The 24289-nt window shown below is 37.1% G+C and overlaps 1 protein-coding gene across 3 annotated transcripts in view; it reads left to right on the top strand.

The window, feature by feature from the left end:
• Window positions 1-24289, top strand: part of Cortactin (cortactin) — a 773732-nt gene that overhangs the window by 155065 nt on the left and 594378 nt on the right. Inside the window, exon 1 of one of the 3 annotated variants that reach the window (XM_081752065.1) lies at window positions 317-414. The exons of the other annotated variants lie outside the window; for them this stretch is intronic. The gene's annotated coding sequence lies outside the window, so the exon portion shown is untranslated. Of the gene's footprint in view, window positions 1-316; window positions 415-24289 lie in introns of those variants that run through there. 3 annotated transcript variants of the gene reach the window in all.

Genomic DNA, 24289 nt, shown 5'->3' on the forward strand with positions numbered 1-24289 from the left:
ATATTTGCACTAAAGATATGTATTTCAATAAAATAATCCAATTTTAAATGTCAATGACAATAGTAATAATGGTCCTGAATTCCTGGTCATCCTGTATAATGTAGATGTGGTCATAACTTTTGAAACGTCCTGTACAATATTCAAGTTGCATAATGTCAGTTACAATATGTAGTTTACAGAGGAAAAGAAAAAAAAATATCGATGATAATGTAGAATTATGTTGGCTGTCCTTGTAAAAGATCAGTTGCCTTTTAAATGCGGAAATGCAGATCTCAGCATTTTTTTTTTTTCATTCAGTTGCAGAATAATGATTCAGCTTTTTATAAAACAAAGAGGAAATGAATGTTCGTGTCGTTATGAAAAGTGTTTTTATCTGCTGAAGTCTTGACTTTAAATATTTCTTTCTTCCTAGTGGTGAGTACTGTACTTTTTTTTCGCTCGTTTAGAAAATAAAATGAAGTTATTTATTCTTGTTCTATGTTTTGTAATTCTTGATAAAATGGCTTGATTCGGTCTATTGAGATTTCTTGTATTTTCTTCCGAAAAGAATTTGGAAATTCTATCTTATAAAGGTTAGGATTCAGTCTATCCAGGATTTGAACGGGTCCAACATAGGAAGCTGAAAAACTTTCCGGCACTCCTATTTGCCGATTAGGAAAGTAGACTAGTACTTTTTGTCCCTTTTCAAATTGAGTTTGTCGGTGTCTGCTATCGAAATACTTTTTCTGCTTATTATAGCTAGCGATCAAGTTATTCTGTACACTCTCACGTATTTTATTCAAATGTTCTTTGTTGACACATAATGTTGGAGTTGACGCTAACGCAATATCAGAGATGGTCTTAGGTTCATATCCATACATGAGGAAAAAAGCAGAATATTTAGTTCCGGCTTGCACAAATGTATTAATTGCGAATGTAATATATGGTATCAGCTTCGGCCAAAGATTTTGGTTTTCTTGCACGAAAAATTTAAGTGCATTCTGTATAGTCTTGTGGAATGTTTCCACTACCCCTAGGTTTTTATGGTCGTATGCAGGGCAAAATTTAAATTCAAAGTTATAGCATTTTGCCAAATTTTGCAGCCTCTTAGCGTTATGTACTGGATGTCTATCCAGGTATAAATATGAAAAAGGTCCAAATTTGAGTATGATATCATATATGAGAAATTGTTCAATTTCTTCCGCTGTTATGTTGTCCACAACCTTGGTCACACAATATCTTGTGCACATTTCTATGGCCACTAATATGTGTTTAAACTGTCCATTTCCCACTGTTATTTTTCCAATAGAATCATATTGCCAAGCTGTTGCGATCGGCTTAGGTGGGTGATGGAGTAATTGACCCGCTGGTTTAACTGGTAATTTCTTGAGTTTCTGACAGGAAATGCATGTTTTAATTCTGTTGGCAATGTACGCTTTCATATTAGGAAAGTAGTATTTCCTAAGCGCCGATTGATATGTTTTGGTATATCCAAAGTGTGGTGCCATTGGGTTATTGTGTAAGGCATCAAACCACTTACTTAATAAAGATTTCGGCACACAAAGTAGATATAACAATCCTAATTGGGGATGCTTCTGTGTTCTGTATAATATCCCGTCCTTTAGAGAAAAGTATTTTGCGGCTCGAAAAGTAGACAACTTATTAGGTTCCTTATTTTCCAAAACAGTGATGATGTCAGAGAATGAAGGATCTTTCCTTTGTTCTTCTGCTAAATTTGGTAGGATTATAGGTTGTTCAATTTGGAGAGTAGTGTCTAAAGAATGGGATGCAAATACTTTAGCATCTTCCGTGTCCGAGAAATTGTCAATTTCTTGTTTTTCTCCCTGTTTAATCTCCTGTTTATCTTCTAAACGACTAAAGATGTCCGCTGGGTGTAATTGACTTTTAATGTGTTGTATTTCGAAATTGTAGTCTGCTAAGAATATTCGGTAGCGACTAAATTTTCCAACTTTGTCCGCTTGTGTTGTGAGAGATGTCAAGCATTTGGCGTCTATAAATAATTTAAATCTTCTATTTAGTAGGAAGTATCTAAATTTTCTCAAAACATAAATTAAGGCGTACAGCTCTTTTTGCCAAGTGGATGCTTTCCTTTCACTTGGTGTAAAACGTCTACTAGCATAGGCAACAACACGTTCTTGTTTCGTTTTTTGGTTATAACATGCTAATAAGCCTCCTGCGGAGATAGAGGAAGCGTCAGTATACACGCGTATTTCCAGTGAGGGATCGAAGTGAAACAAAGATGGCGCGTGTATGATGTCCGTCTTAAGTTTCTCAAATAATTCGTCATGCTGAGAGGTCCATTTAAATTTTGAATTCTTGTCTAAAAGGCACTGAAATGGTTCTATTTTTTCTGAGAAATTTTTGATATGTGCTCTTAAATAAGAACATAATCCTAAAAAGCTTTTCAGAGTTCTTTTAGTAGTTGGTTTCTTAAAATTTCGAATCTTGTTAGCGATTTTAGGTGAAATCTTGATTTCTTTCCCACTAACTGTGAAGCCTAAAACGTCCAATTCTGTGTATAGTAAGTGGGTCTTCTTTGGACTGGCACGAAAATCATGCTTTCTTAATCTTTTAAAAAGTAATTCTAAATCCGATAACTGTTGTTTCCAATTTTTACTTCCTATGACCAAATCATCAGCGAATGCAGTTATACGGGGTGGTAGGCCCTCTAAAAGCATGCGTACAGCTATACTGAGTCCGGCGGCGGAACTGGAGTGACCCATGGTACACCTCTGGAATTTATATGCCTTTCTAGTATGGTTGACCTCAAAAGTCATGTATTTTTGGCTTTTGGGATGCAACAATAGCTGGAAATAGGAGGATTTTATGTCGATTGTGGATATGGAGTTTTTTCCTCTTAAAACGTGTAGAATATCCTCCGTATTTTGAAATGGTATACTTAGGTAATGTGAGAACCTATTACAAGCTTGGAGGTTGAGAACTAAGCGGAACTCTGAAGTATTTGGCTTCTTCACTATGAGAAGTGGCGATGAAAACGAACTATCGCTAGTTTCCTTGATAATATTTGCGTCTAAGAGTTGCTTAATTTGTAAGTCAATTTGAGGTCTTACTGCTAATGGAACCGGAGGAGATCTTTGATGGAAGGATGCTCCTTTGTCTATCCGTATTTTATGTATATAACCTCGGAAATATCCAATGTCTGTTGGTGTGTAGGAAAAAACATCTCTGTATTTAAAGAGTAAATCTTGTACGGCTTTCTTTTTTTCTTCTGATAAATCCGGGTTTATGTCAAACAAATTAATATCAAAAAATGATTTTGTTTCTTCTAATCGATCCTGAATTTCTTTGTCTGATCTGTAAAAAGTTTCGTCATCATGACCACTATCTTGACAATTACCCTGTAAATCTACTTCTTGAAGATTCTCTTCTACGTAAGCAATTGGGGTGCTCTTTACTAACGTTACCGGTCTACTAGTAGGATTTGATATCAATAAAGTCAAATTATTCTTAGGTACTTTAGTAGGCAACGTTTGTAGTCCGTATTTGTCCAGCAAATTTTCTAATGGAGAGATAAAAAAGTATTTATTATTCTTTTGCCGATTCTTGATATTAATTGGTAAAAAGAAATGTGACCTGGCTGGTATGGTAACCTTTCGTGTTGTAAAAACATCAGCTGACTTGTGCTGTTTTATTGTATGCATAGCGTTAGCAGATAATTTTTCCTGGGTATCAATTTCAATTGGATACTGCGGAGGCCGTGGTTTCTTGTATACTGACAACATGTTATTCTTTAAGTCAATTTTGGTCTGTAATCGATTTAGAATGTCTTCACCGAATAAAGGCAAAAAATCTCCATGTTCTAAAATTCTGAAATAATGAGAAAATGTTGTTGAGCCAATTCTGAATGTAATCAAAGCTATATAGTGTAAATTTACGACAGAATTCTCAATTCCTCGTAGATTAGTGCTAAAAGGAATCAATTTTGTGTTTGGTGGAAGCCAATTTTTAGGCCAAAGACTCAATGAACTGCCAGTGTCTATGATCACAGGATACTTTTCTTTATTAATTGTTACATTAATTAATAATTTATGTTCCTGGTTTAACATTTTAATGTTCTCCCTTCTATCTGATAACGGAGCTACTGCATAAAGTGATGTATTTGTCAATCTTTGTTGTTCACTTTTTTCCTGGTTCTCGGCCCTCAGAACATGTTCTTGAGAGGGTGTGTCCTGGGGCCCCCCTAGGCGTTTCCCTGCTGATTGTTCTTATAACATGTACTGGAAGAATGACCTTTCTTATAGCACGTACCGCATACTGTAACAGTTTCCGGCCTAGGATTACTATTATTATCTTTATTATTATTTTTAGAATTGCTCTTATTTCCATTTCTCTGCCGATTTTGATTTCCGTTATTTGTACTTTTCGACCTATAATTGTTACGGCCACCTCTTCTAAATTGTGAGTTCTTAATGGCATTTTGAGCTACAAGAAGAGATAGTTCAGCCATTTGATTTGCTAATTTAGTAAAATCTAATGAATTGTTTGCACTGGAATTACTAGATGTGCTAGGCGCGGGGGGGTTCGGGAGGGGGATTCGGATTAGCAACTTGGGGGGAAGGATTTGGAATTATCTGATTTTGTGATGCACCCTGTAGCTGTGGTGCTGAAGGTGTAGGAAAAACTGAAGCTGGTTGCTGGTATTGATTCCAACTAGGTGTTGAGTTACATATTGGATAGGTCAGTTGTTGTTGATGTACAGGGAAGGAAGCGCCAGCGACTGCTGATGAATGTAAACTGCTGACTGGTGTACTCTGATCGCAGAGTGAATAGAATGCCTGTTGTAATTCCACGTAATCACGTTTCTTCATGAGGTCATTTGCTTTCTCGAGGTTGTGTAAATGCGTTTGTAAGGCGTGAACAGTTGTAAATGTTTCTAACGCTATCTTTTGCAAAAAAGTTTTCTTTAAACCTAAAGATAAATAATTTATTTTCTGCTCCTCGGTGGCCTGAGGCAGAACTTGTCTAATGACCCTTAATTTTCTGAGAAAATAAGCATCTACTGGCTCGTTTTCACCTTGTTGGACTTGAAAAATTTCGAATTCCGCTCGATATGCCGGTAATCTTGGTCTACTCAGTGCAACTAATTTGTCTTTTAATTGGTCATAATTAAGCGCGTCTAACTGATTCTGGGCCTTTAACTGTAGGACTAAATCAAGTGCTAGATCTTGTAAGTACATAGGTAATAGTTCTTTCTTTTTCTGTTCATTCCATGAATGCAACAATGCAAGATGGTCAAAAAGCATAAAAAATCTATCGGGGTCCTCCGTAACGTGTCCCGAATACTTAGTGAGGTGTGGTATATTAAAAGAAGGGCGCGAATTTTGCTCCATGTTAAAAATGTTTTCTGGAAAAGTGTTTTTACCAGTTCTAGTTTGAGGCATAAACAAAATTCAGTTCACTTAAAAGCACTAACACTTTAAAAAATTCACATACCTTCCACAGAAAAAAAAAGTCCACTTCTGGTTAATAAAAATACTGTCCGGTAGGGGAGTATTCAGAGTTTATTCTGAGTCGGTCAAGCCTCTACCATGTAAAACTTTTGTGTAAACTCGTCTCATATAAGGAAGAGGTAGAGCAGTTAATAAAAAGAGTGTCCGGAATCGTTTCCCACTACCAGTTTTATTATAAAAATATGAGTATTTGTACAAAATACTATACAATTTGGTCTCTATTTAAAAGGGTGAGTAAAAGGTAGTCTTTGACCGTGTGGTCGCAGACAGGATCTCCAACAGAGCCCCGTAGCAGGCTAAGAGGAGTGGAGTTAAGGAACCAATGCTCCGTAGCAAGCAGAGGCAGGTTAAGTTGCCAACAGAGCCCCGTAGCAGGCTAAGCGGCTGAGGTTGGGATTCCCAGACAGAGCCCCGTAGCAGGCTAAGCCAGGAGATAGGATAGGCGTAGTCCCGTAGCAGACTAGAGGCCTGGGGTTAGGTTACTCCAAGAGTCCCGTAGCAGACTAGAGGAGGGTCACCAGAAAACTGGTACTGAGCTGGATTCTTCTGCCCAATTTATAGCGTCCCTTGGGTGGCGGTGGCGCTTCTGCTTCGATTTCGTCTTCTGCTCCGTAGGAGGGGCTAAACGTCGTCTGCAGGTGATAGCAGGTCCCTCTGGTGGAAGATCCTCTTGCCGAACCATGTGGTGTTGTTTGTAAACATTGAAGCGTGGAACTGCTTGTTTACGACATCACATAGGATATTACAATATTTATAAAAAGTAAATAAAATCGTCACAGTTTTTTTACTTGAGTAAATTGAATTGTTTTAAATTTTAATCCTTCAGTAAATTACCCTTACTTTTAGATGTCGAAGGACATAAAATTCGAAAGATAGTATGTTATTAAAACGTTATGTCTAGAATTCGGTCCAGATACGTTGAACAGTATGGCCTTTATTTGAGTGCGTGTAAAAGCGTGACGAACCGAGAGACGAATAGATGGACAGACATCGAAAAATCATTTTTTCGATATGTAGGAGCCATGTAACTTGAATTCATTGAAATCTGGTATTCGGTTTTTATAACTATAACCACACTTTCTTCTTTCGTCGCTCGAATGTGAAAACGAATAGGCCTACATCGACACGTAATGTGATAATTTGTAATCCCAAAAATTTAATTTGTTATGTTTAATGTGTTGTCATGCTAGAAAAAGAAGCTTATGCATGTTAGATAATTTTATTATCAGTTTTTCACGCTACTGTATAATTCGTCGGAAGCATTCGTGTTATTCACAAAGAGAGCTGTAAAATTTAGTTTTGTTTAAAGAAAGCATTCTTGATATTTTTTTTCACAGACTTGCATTTGTTGCAGTTGTTGATATGAAACAAAAGGAGAGAGAGAGAGAGAGAGAGAGAGTCAATACTCTAAAAAGGAACACACACACACAGAAACACTAGAACAGACAACGAGCTATGGCTGTGATTGTGTTCGTCACGCTGTGTGTAAAGCTGCAGGTCGCGCTTGTTTTGTTTTTTACAGACACACTCGCAGTGAGTTGAAGTATGAAGTTACTTCTGCTGTGTTAAAAAAAAACGGAGAGGGAATGATTAAGCATACCATACCATAAACTAAAAACAATCGCTATTAGTAATAAAGAGTAAGCTAATTCTGAATAAATACATCATCAGAAAAACAAAAAGTTATTTCATTATTGTATTGTTCCGGTTCTTATTAACATAAAAATTATACACTTTCTACAATGTTTTGTAAAGAAAAAAAATTGAACAGGATCGGATGGGATTCGATCTGGGGTCAAAACAGTATAAGAATTACTAATCCGTCACTCTACCCACTTGACCATACAGACTTTCTTTTGTTGCTTATCTTTTTCTTAAGAAATAAATGCTCATGGTTATAGAGCATGTCACTTCCAAACTTAAGACAACAGTTTTTCTCTTTGTTTATATATTTCCGTCCAACATCTTGGTTACAGAAGCTAATTTAAATTTGGCAGACAATTTACACCCTAGATTTAAGCCAATAAATGCAATATTTTATTCCACTTTCCTGTTCCTTGATTCAACTGTCTCCCTGTTCTGTTACCAATTCTGTAATTCCCTCTACAATCGTGCTGTGCTACTCCAAAAATTCCCTCGAAAACATTATTGCCAGTATACACAAAACCGAACATAATTTTGTTTTTTGCTTATATTTTTATTATTTTATTATATTTTTTGGAAATATCTTCTTAGATGGATTGCTTTCTATTATCTCCACATACTAATAACTGAATTTTACCCATAAACATAAGGAAAATGAAATAATTGCGAAAAATCGTGAGTTACAGTATACGCGCAATTTTTTTTGCGCATGGGAGTACATAGGGATATAAATAAACTATATTTTATTATAGTTTGGTTTGCGCATGCGTATCTTTTTGTACATAAATTAATAAATGAACGTCAATTTATCTGAAAAGTCGAAGTTTGCGAATTTTTTTCGAGTACTTCCGGTTAGAATTTTAAAATTCTGTTTTCGCGGTTGGTAAAACCTAGCTACCCGCTTTCCGAAAAAAAAAATTGTATCGGTTCTGTGTGCAACCGTTTTGTCGCAAAAAATTCGAGAAATTGTAAAATTTTCAAAAATGGCCATTTTTGGGCGCCATTTTCTCGAAAACACCATCTTTTGAAATTCTGAAATTTTGTCAGATGGTTCAACTTTACATGAATAATAAACACTCCAAATACCATTCTCGACCAATGCTTCATGAATTAACTGCAGCCTTTTAAATTTAGCGAAGTTTCGTTAACTTTGATGTCACAGTTAGCAACACTGGGAACAATAAAAGTCCAATGATTTGATGATGTTTCTGGTTCACATTCATTAAATGAAGAATAAAAGGTTTTCTTGACTTTTTTTCATTGTTTTGATCAAGAAGGCTTTCTGAAATAGTAAAATGAGCCTCCCCCTACTCCTCCGTTTTCTTAAACCGAAATAATCTGAGGTGGAAATTACGATTACGAAACACACAAATTTCAAGTTCACTTACTTAAAATGGTCTTCGGAAATAAAATTTCTCTGATTTTTATTTATTTATTTATTTTTACATGGACCAATCATTTGCTTGGTTGGTGTTTTCTTCGCTAATAGCATGCAGGTGCTCCAATAGGTGTTGGCTCACAACTCGTCCAGCAGTGGATCTAGGGGGAAGAAACTTTTTTTTATTTTATATATAAATAAAACCAATCTCAGAGTTTGGAGCTTTTAAAAGTAACTCTAAGTAGGCGGCTATTTGAAGCGATCGCAAAGCGTATTTATTGCTCATGCGTTTGCTTGAAATACGCTGACCATGTATTTAAATCTGGTCGGCTAAACATGAACGCGAAAGCAATAAAATCGCCGAAAAAACGTCGGCTCGAGTGTATTTGGTGCAGGTCGGAACAATAGACCGCCTGCTGTTTAATAGATTTCAAAAGGAAGGACAGAAAGGAAAGACGTGTTGCCAGGCAAGAGGATTGTAGCAAGAAACAGCTGCTTGGAAGACGCTTTGTGCAGAGAATGGAACTCTGCTATTATAAAGTGTGTGTGTGTATAACAAAAGAAAATTCACAAAAATAGAAGGAAATTCCGAAAAATTAACTAATCACAGCAAAATCTATGTAACACTGTGATTTCTCGTGATACACTTGATTGACAGTTAGCTGGTGCCATAGTAATCTATAAGCAAAATATTTGGCTTTAGGCAAAAGATGAAACAACGAAATAACTTGAATTTGAGCCCCTATCTCCGAAGCTCGAACTCCACCCCCAAACAGATAACCACAAATGTAATCACAAAGAGAAATTTTCAGTTGTGTTTGAAAACGTGTCCTGTGTACATCTCCAATCATGGTTAGTGTGTTTAACACAGAGGCGTTTATAATCGAAATACAAAATAGGCCATACCTATATAATTTAAGAGATCCGAACTACATGAATCGTGACTTAAAAATAAAAATGTCGAGAGAAGTGGCTGCGATATTTGTTCCAGACTAGGAGGGAATGGAACGGAATTCTCAGAATGAAGAAGGTAAGAATATTCTTATTTTATGATTTCATTTAATACGTTAAGTAGAGCTACATCGAGCTAAATTGTATGTTCACTATAAATAATAATAATAATAATAATAATAATAATAATAAATACTTCGTTACAGTTGTGCCAACTTCCAATAAACCTAATATATACCAAACCTTAAGGCGCAACAGCCCGAAAGGGCCAGGGCCGGCTATGCGGCATTTTATGGGGTGGGTATGTTAGATGATGGAACAGTTGCCCTTAGATGGTCTAAGCCAAAGATGTGTGCACAAGAGAAAGGCGGAAAATGCCACCTCTAATAGTTTGGTACTTAGGTATATCGAAAATGTTTTAAACAGCAAAGACCGTAATTTTAAATTGGGATTCAATACATCTTATTCTCTTTCGAGTCTTTGAAATGACCGAAAAACTACGTTGCCGAATTATTTTGAAATTTAGTTTTGTAAAACAAACACATAATGTTTCAGTTTCCAGACATTTCTTTCCATGCAGCTTACAAGGGAACCTTCCGAAAATGATAGTTGCAGTGAAGGATGTGACCTATGCCAATTGAAAGAGCTGTAACAGAGATGAGCATTCGCAAAAAATTAGCTGCCCATAGAAATAGGTTCAAGAAATATAAAGGGTGAAAGTTCGGGAAACTGCAAGGTTGGACAAGGGGTAAAAGTGCAAATTCCACAAAAAAAAAAGGGGGGGCACGGCAAAATACAATGCTGACAAGTGATGTATAGAAAGAGACTTGCCACGATATGGAACAAATGAAGGCCGCCAGTGGGGTTAACAGTGTTGCCAACTGCAATGAAAAGTACATGTTTTGCAAAGAGCACTATATGAAGTGAGTGCAATATTCAGTGTCAATCTGTCATGTAGAACATAAGATATGACGTGTCTAATCAGTGGTACAATATAACAAAAGAAAATAGAAAAAACAGAAGTACGAAAAATATGGAAAAGACGAAGTTGGTCATAATGCGCCACATTTTTATCACGAGCTGTGCATATTAGAATGAACAAAGCAAGAAAGCACCAACTATGCAGGAAACCGACGTACCTAGAGTCGAAAAGAAAAAAGAGTTCCAAAGTTGGCAGCACTGGCCATGAAAATCCAGACAATTCTAATATAGTTAGGCCACTCGCTTCACAAAAAGGAAATTCCGGCAACAGGCATTAGCCTTCGCATCATTTGTACATGCTTGTCCACATTGTACGTGCAATTGTTCGATGAGACTATGGTCCAAACAGAAGATACATTTGCAGTGAGCACAGCAGAATATTGCCAATCCGTCACACATGGTACAATGATCGCCTGTGAATGTCTCGAAACAGTACTCTAGAGGTGTCGGAACCTTTGGTGGTCTTTCTATCACATATCCACACCTGTAGAAAGCAAACATAATCAAAGACTTGATCCGCTGTGTGTTGCTGTCTGCAGTACTATCACCGCCTATATGATATATCCAGAGTATCCCACCTAACTCTGCGACTGAAATAGTTTCAAAGCGAAAAAAATGTGACATCGAGTTGTGCAGGAATGTACCCATGTCAGCGGGCGACAAACTTTTGTGAGACGCAAGTGCCCCCAAGTCCCCCATCATAGGGTCCCAGGGGCCAACTTAAAAATTTCAAATAGCACCATCGGTAAAGTTATATTTCTTTCGATAAATCTTGGAATATGCAACAACGCATATCAGAAATATTTACTATATGGGATTTCAAAATGGCCGCCAAAAATATCTGCTGGGTGACAAGAACAGCGTGCATTTTTGGCGGCCATTTTGAAACCCGTGCTTTATATAGCAAATGTTTTTTTTTATAGACGGTGTTGTATCTATCCAGAGAAATATCATCCGCCCCTGTTCCCATTTGAAATGTTGCGGTTGACCCCCTTGAGCCTTATGATGGGGGCCCTGGGGGACTTGCTTCTTACAAAGTTCTCTTGGCCCTCGACATGAGTACATTCCTGTGCAATTGGATTTGCAACATCTCTTTTCGCTTCGCAGCAATTTGAGATCACATTGTTCGATGCCATGTTAAGACAGCATATATTTGTGGCGGCCATTTTGAAAAACATGCTTCATATAGCAAATGTTTCCTATATATGTTGTTGCACATTCCATGATCAATCGAGAGAGGTAACACTCGGTTCCTGTTTCCATTTGAAAATTTGAAGTTGGCTCCTGGGGCCCTATGTTGGGGATCCTAGGGGCACTTGCTTCTCACAGACTTTTATCAGCCCCTGACATTGGTACATTCCTGGACAACTGGGTCCGTCACATTTTTGTTCGTTTCGCAAATCTTTCAGGTCACAAAGTTTGGTGGGACACCCTGCATATTCCCACATACGACCCAACCATGACATAATGTTCACTACTTCCATTATCGGTTGTTGGCTCAACCCAACCATTTCATGTTCCCCGACTTGACATTCCCTCAATCACTCTAACATTGATGCATTCCGAGTGATGCCCGTTGCCGGAATTTTCTTTTTCTGAAGCGAGTGGCCTAACTATATTAGACTTGTCTGGATGTCCATGGCCAGTCTTGCCAACTTTGGAACTCGTTTTTCTTTTCGACTCTAGGTACGTCGGTTTCCTGCATATTCGGTGCTTCTTGTTTTGTTCATTCTAATATGTACAGCCCCTGATCAAATGTGGCGCATTATGGCCAACTCCGTTTTTTCCGTATTTTTCGTACTTCTGTTTTTTCTATTTTCTTTTGTTAGATTGTACCACTGATTAGACACGCCATATCTTATGTTCTACATGACAGGTTGACACTGAATATTGCACTCACTTCATATAGTGCTCTTTGCAAAACATGTACTTTTCATTGTAGTTGGCAACACTGTTAACCCCACTGGTAGCCTTCATTTGTTCCCTATTGTGGCAAGTCTCTTTCTATACATCACTTGTCAGAATTGTATTTTGCCGTGCCCCCCCTTTTTTGTTTTTTCCCCCTTGTCCAGCCTTGCTGTTTCCCGAACTTCCACCCCTTATATTTCTTGAGCCTATTGCTATGGGCAGCTAATTTTTTGTTAATGCTCATCTCTGTTACAGCTCTTTCAATTGGCATAGGCCACACCTTTCACTGCAGCTATCATTTTCGGAAGGTTCCCTTGTTAGAAATATTCCTGGGAAAGGTATGTAATTTTATTTTATTTATTTATTTTTAACTGCAACTGCTCGTGTTTTATCAACTTTGTTCTGAAACTGAAAATAAGGTGCTGAAATTGGTAGAGAGTAGGAATTTCAGAATTAGCCAAAATCATGAGAAGAAAAAAATTAAAAGATTAAACCAGAGAATTGGTTAAAAATATCATGATGTAAATTTTATACTTGGTGGCTTGGAATTTAGCGGTCCTTTCAGCAGCGAAGCTATACGAGATGTGAACCTACAGTTTAAGGTGGAATCTAAAGAACCTTTATGCGCTGAAACTTTTCAATGATCTCCCACAGGATTCGAATCCGGAACCCTATTCTCCAAAGGCACGTGCATAGCTAGTAAAGTATAAAGTAGTGTAAATGTTGGAATTTATTGATTGGGGTCTAATATTTGTTTTCGATACAGAGGATATGTTAGAAAAAAATGCCTCTTGCTCCGTCTCTTTCGACTATATCAACGAGGCTACTTCAGACGTGAACTACAGCTCAACGTGGGACCCTAACCACATAACGCCCTGCCTAGAATCGAATCCAGATCTACCACGCCAAAGACACGTACGCTTAACGCTTAGTCACGAAGGAGCTCCATATATTGATGAAAACGAGACCGAGACTAATACGATGTTTTTCGACTCGAGACGAGACCGAGAGTGTATTGAGTTTCATCTCGTCTCTATACCATTCCTAACATACATACACATCCTTTTTATACAGATACACAGATTAATATGGATGTAGGAATAAATTGAAAAAGCAACAATCTAACACCAACTGAATTGTTTTCCAAGTTTGATTAAGATAAAGTAAGCTGTTTTGGTCGTTTACTTTGTCTGTACTTAGTTTCCTTTTTTTCTTTACATAAGAAGAAACTGCAGCTAACACCAATTCTTTTCGACAACCTTCATATCTTCTCACAAGAAACCAACTGAAGCAGTTTATTCTCATTCTACACTTCTGGCGCGGGAAATGAAAAGAAAAGACCTGCAAACCCTGACTGGCTTATAGTATGATTTACAACTCTGGTGAAACTAAAATTACCGTGTAGCCACTTAGGCCGCGTTCGCTGTGGGGGGTAACGCTTGCTAGACTAGCCTAGTACCAAGTAGCAGTATAACCCCCCACCTTCTAGAAGTCCGTCCTGGGTTCGCCCCTGCGTAGCACATTGTCGATAGTCACAAATGCTGAAGATCCATGTGGAAGCATAAACAGCACTTCAACTTCACGTAATTCATTTGTTCATAATATTTCTGCTACGCACCACTGGTTATCATACATATATGTATGTAATATGTATGTAACAAAAGTTCCTTTTTGCAGATTTCTTAAAACTACACTTTGAATTGCAGAAGTTCGATTTTGGGGGAAGCATGAAGTTTGTTCATGGTGACTCGTTACTGCCATAAAAACTTCGCTATTTTCCGAAAGCCAAAGATGACTTCGTTGAATATCAGTTACCGGTCGCATACTTTCCCTTTTTTTCTTCCGGAAGTCGTCGAATTCAGTTCCAGGCAACAAAACGAGAGTAATACCCGGAGTTTGTACTTGCACTATACTCACGAATTATTCTGCGGTTTTAGTGGGGACGCGGTGGCCCAGTGGTAGAGCGTTCACCTCCGGTGCTTGGGGTCCCTGGTTCGATCCCAGCTCGCGCCGTGTGGGCTTTTTGGTGGAAGAACACCGTGCTCGTGGGTTTTCTCGGGGTTATCCCGTTTCCTCCCACTCTGCATTCCACCATTTTATTCATTTCTCATAATCACCGTCTTCTTTAGCCTAACCGGCATAATCGTGGGACGTAAAACTTAGATTTCATTCATTTTTTTCTTCTGCGGTTTTAATACTGTGTATCTGTTTTTGCTTAAGGTTATGCCGCGTTGCCACATCCTTTACACCTCCCCCTTCAATACCATCGCAGAAACCCTTGCATGGCCGGTTTCACTGCAAAAACACTGCTTTATCGGACCTGTCTGCATCTCGAACATCTGAAAGCGATTTTTAAAGTGGGATGCAGCACCATCAGAAATCATTGACACGGTTTGGGAAATTGTAGAAACTTATTTTCTCGTATTCAAACCTTTTTCTATAAAATATATTTTCGCTGTTCTTCGAGTATTTTTAGAATCTTGTCTATGGCTATGAATACATGAGCCGAATCGTGTGTTTTATCGTCGTTTATTACAACAAAACTGTCAGTTGTTCCATATTCCGGTGATAACTTTGAATTTCACTTTGCAGAATAACAGTTCAGTTTTCAGTGAAGTCCATCTAAAGTAAAATAGAATTTGTATCTTGAAATTTTATACGGTGCTTTTCGGTAGCAATTAATTCTTGATGTAGTCATGAATTACAATTCTTACAGTTAATCCAGCAATGTACGATACGAAAACAGAAAGTTGCACAGTTTTTTAACGAGATTATTGTTTTCCCATATGACATACGTAACACTTTCATTTTCATCAGGATCAATAATTAAAGACTCCAGACTTATTCCTTCCACTCCAGGACATTCACCACATTCTTGAAGACAGATGTCATTTTCTATGGATCATACTACTAAAGAAAAATGTCACTCATGACAGCTTCAATACAGGCTGCACCTTTGATTCGTAGCAACGCAGTAGCAGCTAACTTAAAATTTGCACAACACACACACACACACACACACACTTCCCTCACAGGTTGCGGACTGACCCACCTTAGTCAAATACTGTAAAATTCCGACTGACCCATTCTTATGTTGGGATTGTTCTGTTTAAAAAGTCAGTGAATTTCTTTGGAACGCGTAAGAAAACGTTTGGATTTTTCAAACTTTTTGCCCTTTTTCGATCACTGTAATGTCATCGCACTTAATTGAGACTTTGTCTGGAGCACTCCAAATCATCACTGAGGTAATAGTTGAGGCTTTTTGTAGATCATCAGAATTTATTGGATGGTCATTTCAAGTAAACTTAAAATTTGTGTGTTTCGTAATCGTAATTTCCACCTCAGATTATTTCGGTTTAAGGAAACGGAGGAGTAGGGGGAGGCTCATTTTACTATTTCAGAGAGCCTTCTTGATCAAAATAATGAAAAAAAATTAAGAAAACCTTTTATTTTTCATTTAATGAATATGAACCAGAAACATCATCAAATCATTGGACTTTTATTGTTCCCAGTGTTGCTAACTGTGACATCAAAGTTAACGAAACTTCGCTAACTTTAAAAGGCTGCAGTTAATTCATGAAGCATTGGTCGAGAATGGTATTTGGTGTGTTTATTATTCATGTAAAGTTGAACCATCTGAATTTTAAAAGATGGTGTTTTCGAGAAAATGGCGTCCAAAAATGGCAATTTTTGAAAATCTTACAATTTCTCGAATTTTTTGCGACAAAACGGTTGCACACAGAAGCGATACAATTTTTTTTTCGAAAAGCGGGTAGCTAGGTCTTACCAACCGCGAAAACAGAATTTTAAAATTCTAACCGGAAGTACTCGAAAAAAATTCGCAAACTTCGACTTTTCAGATAAATTGACGTTCATTTATTAATTTATGTACAAAAAGATACGAATGCGCAAACAAAACTATAATAAAATATAGTTTATTTATATCCCTATGTACATACCACAACAAAAATCATAACTCTACCTGTCTCCATAGCCGAATGGTGAGGCTCCGAAGTTGACCATTTTCCATGTCTTCTACAATTCATAAATTGTACTCCCCGTCTTTGATGGCCCTTTACTTGGCGGGAAAATTTTTTTCGACAAAACAAAAAAATATGGGTCTCTTAAAAACATGTCTAGTTGCTATAAAAAAAAGTTCCAACAATATCTGAGATGGTGATTGTACATGCTCTGCCTGAATTGAAATGGAAGGCACCATATACAATACTTTTCTTTTGTACTGTATTATGAAATGACTATGAGATACAAATCTCAAATAACAAATTACGTGAAACACTTGAGCAGAAACATATTAACATAAAAGAAACTTATGACTCTTAAGCATGAATATGAGAAAGAAATATTATCATCAGAAATATCAGGAAATTTTGTGACATACCTGACATGTATTCACGACACACCAACGTGTCGCGACACAACTGTTGAGAAACGCTGCTCTTCTTGATAGCTGGATTCATGTTCTCTCACGTCCTAAGCTACATCTCAGCACCGGCAGTGCCGGCCATTTGTGCAAACCATTGCGGACACCTATATTGCCGGGGTTTCCACCGACATTGTCGGCAACGTGTGCAAATTACGCTGTCACCGACACCGGCATTGTCGGGGACTCGGCCGATTTTGTCGGTATCGTGTGCAAACAGACTAAGTAGACAATTGAGAGCAGTAAACGAAGCATTATGTAATGATCTAAAACAAGTGCAAGAAGAGATTAGCGTGCGAGCTAATGAATGTCGTGAAAACATTAACAAGTACAAAAATGTGACAAGTGAAATTAAACGGTGTGACAAACATCTTGACATTTGAAGGCGGCGCTCCAAGTTCCCTTTAAATGCTGCTAGCAAATGAGAGGCCAGTGGTATGGCCACGTTTATTTTGTATACATCCGCGTCTATTCCCTGCCACCTGATCGCGCTTTAGTTCGTCTGCTTAGCAATAGCCACATCCCTTTATCACTCGGCAACGTCGTGTCAGAGATTGCGTTTCATTCGTTTAGCTGAAATGCCAAGATGTTTGTCATAGGCTTTAATAAAGCGAAGCTAGCAATGAAAGGTGAAATCAAGAAACTGGGCTAGTATATTTCTGTAGAGCGACAAGAGTTAACCGATCATATTAAGACAGTGAAAGTGAAGTTCTTGAGTAATAAAAAGGGAGTGCGTCAAAGTGTTGTGCAGTCAAAAACACAATTAAGAAAACTGCGTGGCAAGTTAATGATAGAGAACAATTGGAAGAGGTGCAATGACAAGGAACGTGAGTGCGATAAAAGATTCCGACTTTTGAAGCGTATTGACGGTTTTCGTGAAATTAGACTGCAGAAATGCGAGTCACAACTCAAGTGTGCGATGAACAGGGAAAATTACATCGCCAGTGTTTTGAAACGTGCTTACGTACTAGTCAGCGAAGTGATCAGGTTCGGCAAGAAGTGGAGTGCTAACAATGCTAGTGTCACGAATGGAGTTATTAAATGGAAATAAGGCATCTGAAAGTGTTAAATCTGTGGGACAGTTAAGTCCATTTTTGAAAGTAAAACGTGGAAGTCAAATAGAGATTCATTAATGGCGTCCGATAGAGAAGTGATTAGTTTCGCATGCAAAGGCATAAGTGCCACCGAAGAAAGTCGAACAAGAAAGCCCATATGTTAAGCGTGTGAAATATAATTATGGTGCAAGGGAAAGTAGTTTTCATTAAGTTTAGCTGATATCAAACAACTTACTGCATTTTCTGGTAACCTTGTGAAAGGAAGTGCGAGAGAATTTTTAGAAAATTTTGGGAGAGAAATGTCATTCGCCGGTGCCACAAAGTGAATATTCAGCAGTTTCATCACTTTTTATTGAAAGATAGTGTGCCGAAGTGGTTTACACGGCAAAAAGTATCAAACATTTCAAGAGCTTGTAGTGCAGTTTCAGAATGCGTTTGAAAGTTCTTTATTGAAAGCTACGCGGCTTCGAAATTTGCGTTTTGTTCCTTTTGATCTGAAGCGATATTCAAGTGCTACTGATTTTGTGACTGAACATTTCAATCAAATTCAAGCTTTGGAGGAGTATCAGAATCCTACTACACCAATGTCGCATATTATTCCTTTGTTATTAAAGTGATATCAGTTAGCAATGATTGCTTCGTTGCGCAATAATATTAATCAGTTTCTTGCGGGTATACAATCTATAGAAAGGTTATGTGGCATAAGTAATATGCAGGACAGTCAGCGTAACAAACCTGAACAGCAAAGTGGTTCAAGTGTGAACAACGTATAAACGAATCAAGGTGCAAATGGTGATATAAATTCTTGTTCAAATTTCAGACAAGATTGGAAGAAGGAATTCAATAGACGAAGTTGTAATTTTAATCGAAAATATAATCCGAATGGAAATGATTATTCACAGCCAAATTTTGAGGAAAGAAACTACATTGTTATTGAAAACAGAAGTGATCAGTTTGGGACAGAGCATAGGAAAATCCGTCTAGTACAGAGAATACTCCAAGTGCTTCGAATCAAAACGGTAACTGGTACCAAGAGTTTTGGCAGTGTAAATGTTAGTGTACAGCAGCGCCAGTTGACATATTGACAGAAAAAAATGAACAGTGATATGCCTTTAAACTAGTGGCGCTCCCACTTGATTACCAAGGGCAGGAAATATAATCATGTTAATCACATTACTTTTCCTAATATACGCAATGAGAACAATATTCAAGTTGATGACATGGTTAACGTAGGCAACGATGTAGTTGCCATTACCTGAGAATTAGGGCATAATACAATGAGAGTGAAAATTTTTGTTAAACGAACAGCCTAAGATACGTTTGTTAGACAATGGATCTGAATTATGCCTACTTCGATATAAGATTTTTCGTGAGGTGACAATGTTTTACGAACGTATATTTGAAAAAGAGAGAAATTATCGTTTTGTGTGATTTCTTAGGGAGAAAGAAAAATATAACTTATTTTACCAAAGAAAAAAATATAAAAGGAATAGTTATTTTACCAGTACAAATTCAAAATATCGAGGTGTCAGTTGAATTTTTATGCGTGTTGGCTTACTTACACGAGGATGTGATATTAGATGCATACTTTTTTTTAGAAAATTTATATAGTGTTATTGATCTTAAGGGAAGTAACTTGCGTGTTAAAATTCATGGACCTAGTGGTAAAGTCTCTCTTGTACAGAGAGGAAAAGTGTAACGGAAGGTAATATTCGTGAAGTCGACAGTGAAATAGCTCCTATTATGGTGTTGTCCGAAATAAAGGATCTTAACGAATTTTATACGAAAATAGTGAATGTGTTTCCTAGTAAGTGCGCCACATCAGTGACAGTATAGTGTATTCACTCAATAGGAGTGCAGTTCAGCAGATTCTTTGAAGTTCTCATGCTGGATTTTCAAACAGTATTCTTTCCTCCCTCCAACCATCTGTTGCCCACATTTGTGGGGTTGCAATGTCTCAACACCTACCCTGCCAATGTCTCTCGCTCTCTGTCTCCCAATACTATGCCTAATATGAAGCAGATGCCAGACAAGGTAAGAACAAGGAAGCCGATGTTGGAAACAGAGACATTTCTTTTAAAAAGGAAAATAATGCAAATCTGTAATTTTTGTTTAATATACTAGTAATCATTATTTTACTTTTTCTATTAACTTTAAGAACAGGGACACGAACACAAACATGGAAGACAGTTACGATTCCCAATGCTCTTCCACCATGAATCGTCCTCGGGACCACGTACACCAAAGGCACGCTCTAGCCGCTAGACCAGGGGAAGGCTAATGACTGTGCCACCGTGTCCCATCTAATTAAAGAACAAGAATAACAAGCAAAATCTAGAACTGCTAGCGCCTCTCGAGAAAACCCGCGCTATTGAGAGCGTAAAGTATCAACCATCCGTCTACATGTTAATAGTCTGTAGTATCTGTCGGTGGGGAGTCTGTTTTCCGCGGCCTCCATCTTTATCGAAAGACATCAAACGCGAAAATAGAAAGAAAGGAGGGTGAACAAGAGGATAGGAAAGCGCAAGAAAATTTTTTAACTTCTCGAGCTTTGATAGAGGGCCATAAACCTGGACTACCAGGAAAAAAACCCTTAATCGGTCATGCTACATGCTTAGGTGATTTACATGTTAAAACTACACAGGAAGGGGTGGTAAAAATCCATGTAAAGGAGTTTTTAAAATTTTGTTAAAACTTTTTACGTTCAAAACCTAAAAGTTAATCTGGTATTATGCAAATTTGTGCTGTTTGTAATAGGAAAGGGTTCTGTTAGTTGGAATCTGTTATTTATTTTAAAGGTATGCAATTGCTTCTTCTTGATTTTGTTGCGTAATGAAATACACATATATAATTCCATGTATCCGCCAATTTCCAGTTCTAGCTGTTTTACCCACTAGGAATATAAATAGCATTAAATTTCTTAACTGCAAAATTCCCGAAAATAAAACAACCAGTACTGACAATTAACGTCCACACATCGAGTGAGCGCGATAGTTACCATAGAAGGGTTGAATAGGTTCGTATCTATTCCCAATCACTGCAAATCCCAATTTCAAATAACAACTAACAAACTTTATTTAGTGTAATTCAGTAACAAATAACATGTACGAAATTTAATAACGAAAGTTCTCCCTTGAAGTAAATCAATTCTCAAATATAACATCCAATGTGAAAAGTAACACACATTAACTTTTTTCCAAGGATTTGCTTGACACTCGAATCTTTAGATATAAAATCCCCACTCTAAACGCAATAAAGTATTCTTATCAAAACGTTAAATAATATAGGAATTTTCTACCCAATATGAATGACCAAGGTTAGCTACTGAAATTTTAATTTATAGTTAAAAGCAAACATCAAAAGGTTTTCATTCATATAGTCCAACCAAGGCATTAACTGGTTATATAAAGGGACCAATTCAAAGTTTCTTTCCTTTATTGCTTCTTTTTTCTCATACGAGACAATAAGGAAAGTGAAATGGAAGTTACTAATTCTATTGACAAATTACCATACATACCAGAAACTATTTCATTCATTTTCTTTCCCTTCTTTTTTTTCCAGTCTCCAAACCTGTTTTTGTTCCTGAGCAATTTAGTGGTCAGATTTCTGCTTCAGTCTCCTTACAGCCATAATCCAATGATTTCCTGTCTTCGTAGTTAAATATCACCACCTCCATTTCACAATTCTCATTATCTTGTTTCGAACTCTACTCCTGCAGTACCTGTGAAAATACGCCGTCCGCTGGCTAAGCAGCTAGCAGCTGGCTGCAGCGACAACTAGCGACACACAGCGGAAAGCTCGCGCACTTCCACCAGAGGTATTGCCAAGGTCACCCGGTTACGAGTATCACACGAACCTATTGCCATTTTAAAACGGAGATTTTATTAACAAACATTTTACTTTTTATTTTTCGACTAAAAGCAACACATTAATTTCCCCCTCCCCGAAGAGGGTAAACAACATTATTATACTAACCAAGAGGAGAAAAATAAATATAATTTGTACATTACCAAATTTCCTTCAAGATTAATATATGGTTAATCCTCTTACAAACTTTTGATTATCCACTTCAATACATATCGACAACCATGCGTCGAACAGGATGATGATGATGGGCTCTACCTCCACAACTCCTAGCCCTTAACAATAATGAAGATTTTCCTGCAGAAAAAAACAGAATAAAACAAACACAACAAGAATTCCAACAAGAAGATATATAACAGTAAATATTACAAAGACCAAGTAACTCAAGTATATATAAAGTACCTTAATTATCATTACCGTGAGCATTAGGAGGAACATTAAAGATTTTACAAAAGGATACATGGCGTTTCAACCTAATATTTGGATTTTCTATACTTCTTAACCACACAGTGTTCTGTGTAGGTTTACTCAACATCTCAAATGACCATCCCAAGGAGGAGCAATTTTTGGTTGAGTTTTTCCACGGACAATTTCAACATTCTTTTAACTAAGACCAGATCTCCTACATGTATATTAACAGGAATGTTTCTGAGAGTAAATTATTTCACTACATTTCCAGGAATTCTGAATAATATTAAAGATAATGGCAAATTTCTCATCTTTATTTAGGTTATCGTCCAAAATTTCTACATCTAATAACCATTTAATGTCAAGAGGATGATAAAACTTTCTCCCCATATAAATCTCACTAGGTGAATAACCAGTCATCTCATTCATGCTAATGTTGATAGTGAACGCGATTTTGGTTAACAATTGGGCCCATTCCCTTTGTGACTTATCAACGTATGCACGAATTAAATTCGTCACCGAACTTACGGTTCTTTCCGCCTTATTCGGCGACGGGTTATAAGGGGATAATTTTACATCCTGAATACCATAAGAGTACAGAAATTGAGAAAAGTACTCTGATACGAAGTATGAAGCGCCGTCGTGTAAAACAACCTGGAAAACCGTATCTCAGACAAAGATCTAATAATTTATTACAAATAGTCTCAGAATTTAATTGTCTCAAAGGTTCTAAAAACACAAATCTACTGAAAGCATCTGTTACAATCAAAATAAACTCATATCCTGAACTGTTAGGAAGACGCCCAGCTACGTCAATGTGCCAAATGTAATTCGGATGTTTAACCTTTCTAGTATAATAATTTCCCATAGATTTCTTAGTTTTATCTTTACATTTCTGACATATTTCACAAATATTTACATAGTTCTTTATATCTGAATACATTGTTGACCATGTAAAGCGAGAAGCATCCTTTTGAATCGTTTCGTTAATTCCCATATGACCTCCCGGTACTAAAGAATTATGAGCATACTCTAGAATGCTGTTTACTAAAGAAGAAGGTACGACAGCTCTAAAACCTTGACCAGATTTACCTTTTGTTTGTTTTAGCAAGATGTTATTCTGTAATTTGTAACCTCTTACCTCCTGCTTAATTTCGAGCTTGGCATAATCTCTTGCAGCTCTGGGTCTTTCCTTTGGTGTTCTTTCAAGGATATACTGAAATCAGGATACTTCCAAAAATTTACAAAAGATACATTTACACTTCTACCATGATCTTTGACAACTTCAACAGTATCAGCGTCTTTTGTATAAAATTCTAAATGATTGCCAACACGGCTCAGAAAATCAGCTATACAATTTACTTTAGTGCGGATAAGGACTAATCTAAATCTAAAACGAGCAAGTTTCTCCAGAAGAGTTCCCTACCGTCGTTGTCTTTTATGATTTGTAAGAAGCCAAGAGAGGCTTTTACTATCGCTGTATACAACAAATAGATTGAATAAATAATATTCAAATCGTTCTAAGCAAAGAGTGAGAGCTTTAAGTTCCAACTCAGACATTTTTACTCCAATCTGTAGGGGGAATTGCTTTAGAGAACATAGCAACAGGTCTCAAATTACCATGTTCATCATATTGACTCAAAACTCCTGAATAATGATGCAAACTACTATCCGAATGGACAATAAAGCTTGAGTTCATATCAGACTTTCAAAATTACATGAGTACAAAATTCATCCTTCAATCTTTGAAGTGCAATATCATTATCTTTTGTCCACTTAAATATTCGTTTAGAAGATCGTAATTCCTGTAGTGGCTCTATCAATTCCGAATAATTTCTTACAAATTTTGAGTAAAATGCAAAAAATGAGCATATTTTATTCACTCCTTTACGATTTTTAGGCTTCAAAATATCCTGAATTGCCTTAATTCTGTCAGAGTCAATACACATAGTTCCCTTTTAAAAACGAAACCCTAAGTACTTTATAGATTGTTGAAACAAAAATGTTTTCTTAGGGGAAATGGTTATACCCCATTTTCTTAAACGGGAGAGAACATCCTCTAACAATTTCTTATGTTCTTCGACATTAGAGCTAAACAGGAGAATATCATCATAGAATATTACCAAATTCTTTCCAATTGACCCATCAAGTACCTTATTCGTTAAGTTACTTAATACAAATGGACTAT

The sequence above is a fragment of the Thermobia domestica genome, chromosome 3 (assembly GCF_964235325.1).
Source record: "Thermobia domestica chromosome 3, izTheDome1.hap1.1, whole genome shotgun sequence".
Taxonomy (NCBI): Eukaryota; Metazoa; Arthropoda; class Insecta; order Zygentoma; family Lepismatidae; genus Thermobia; species Thermobia domestica.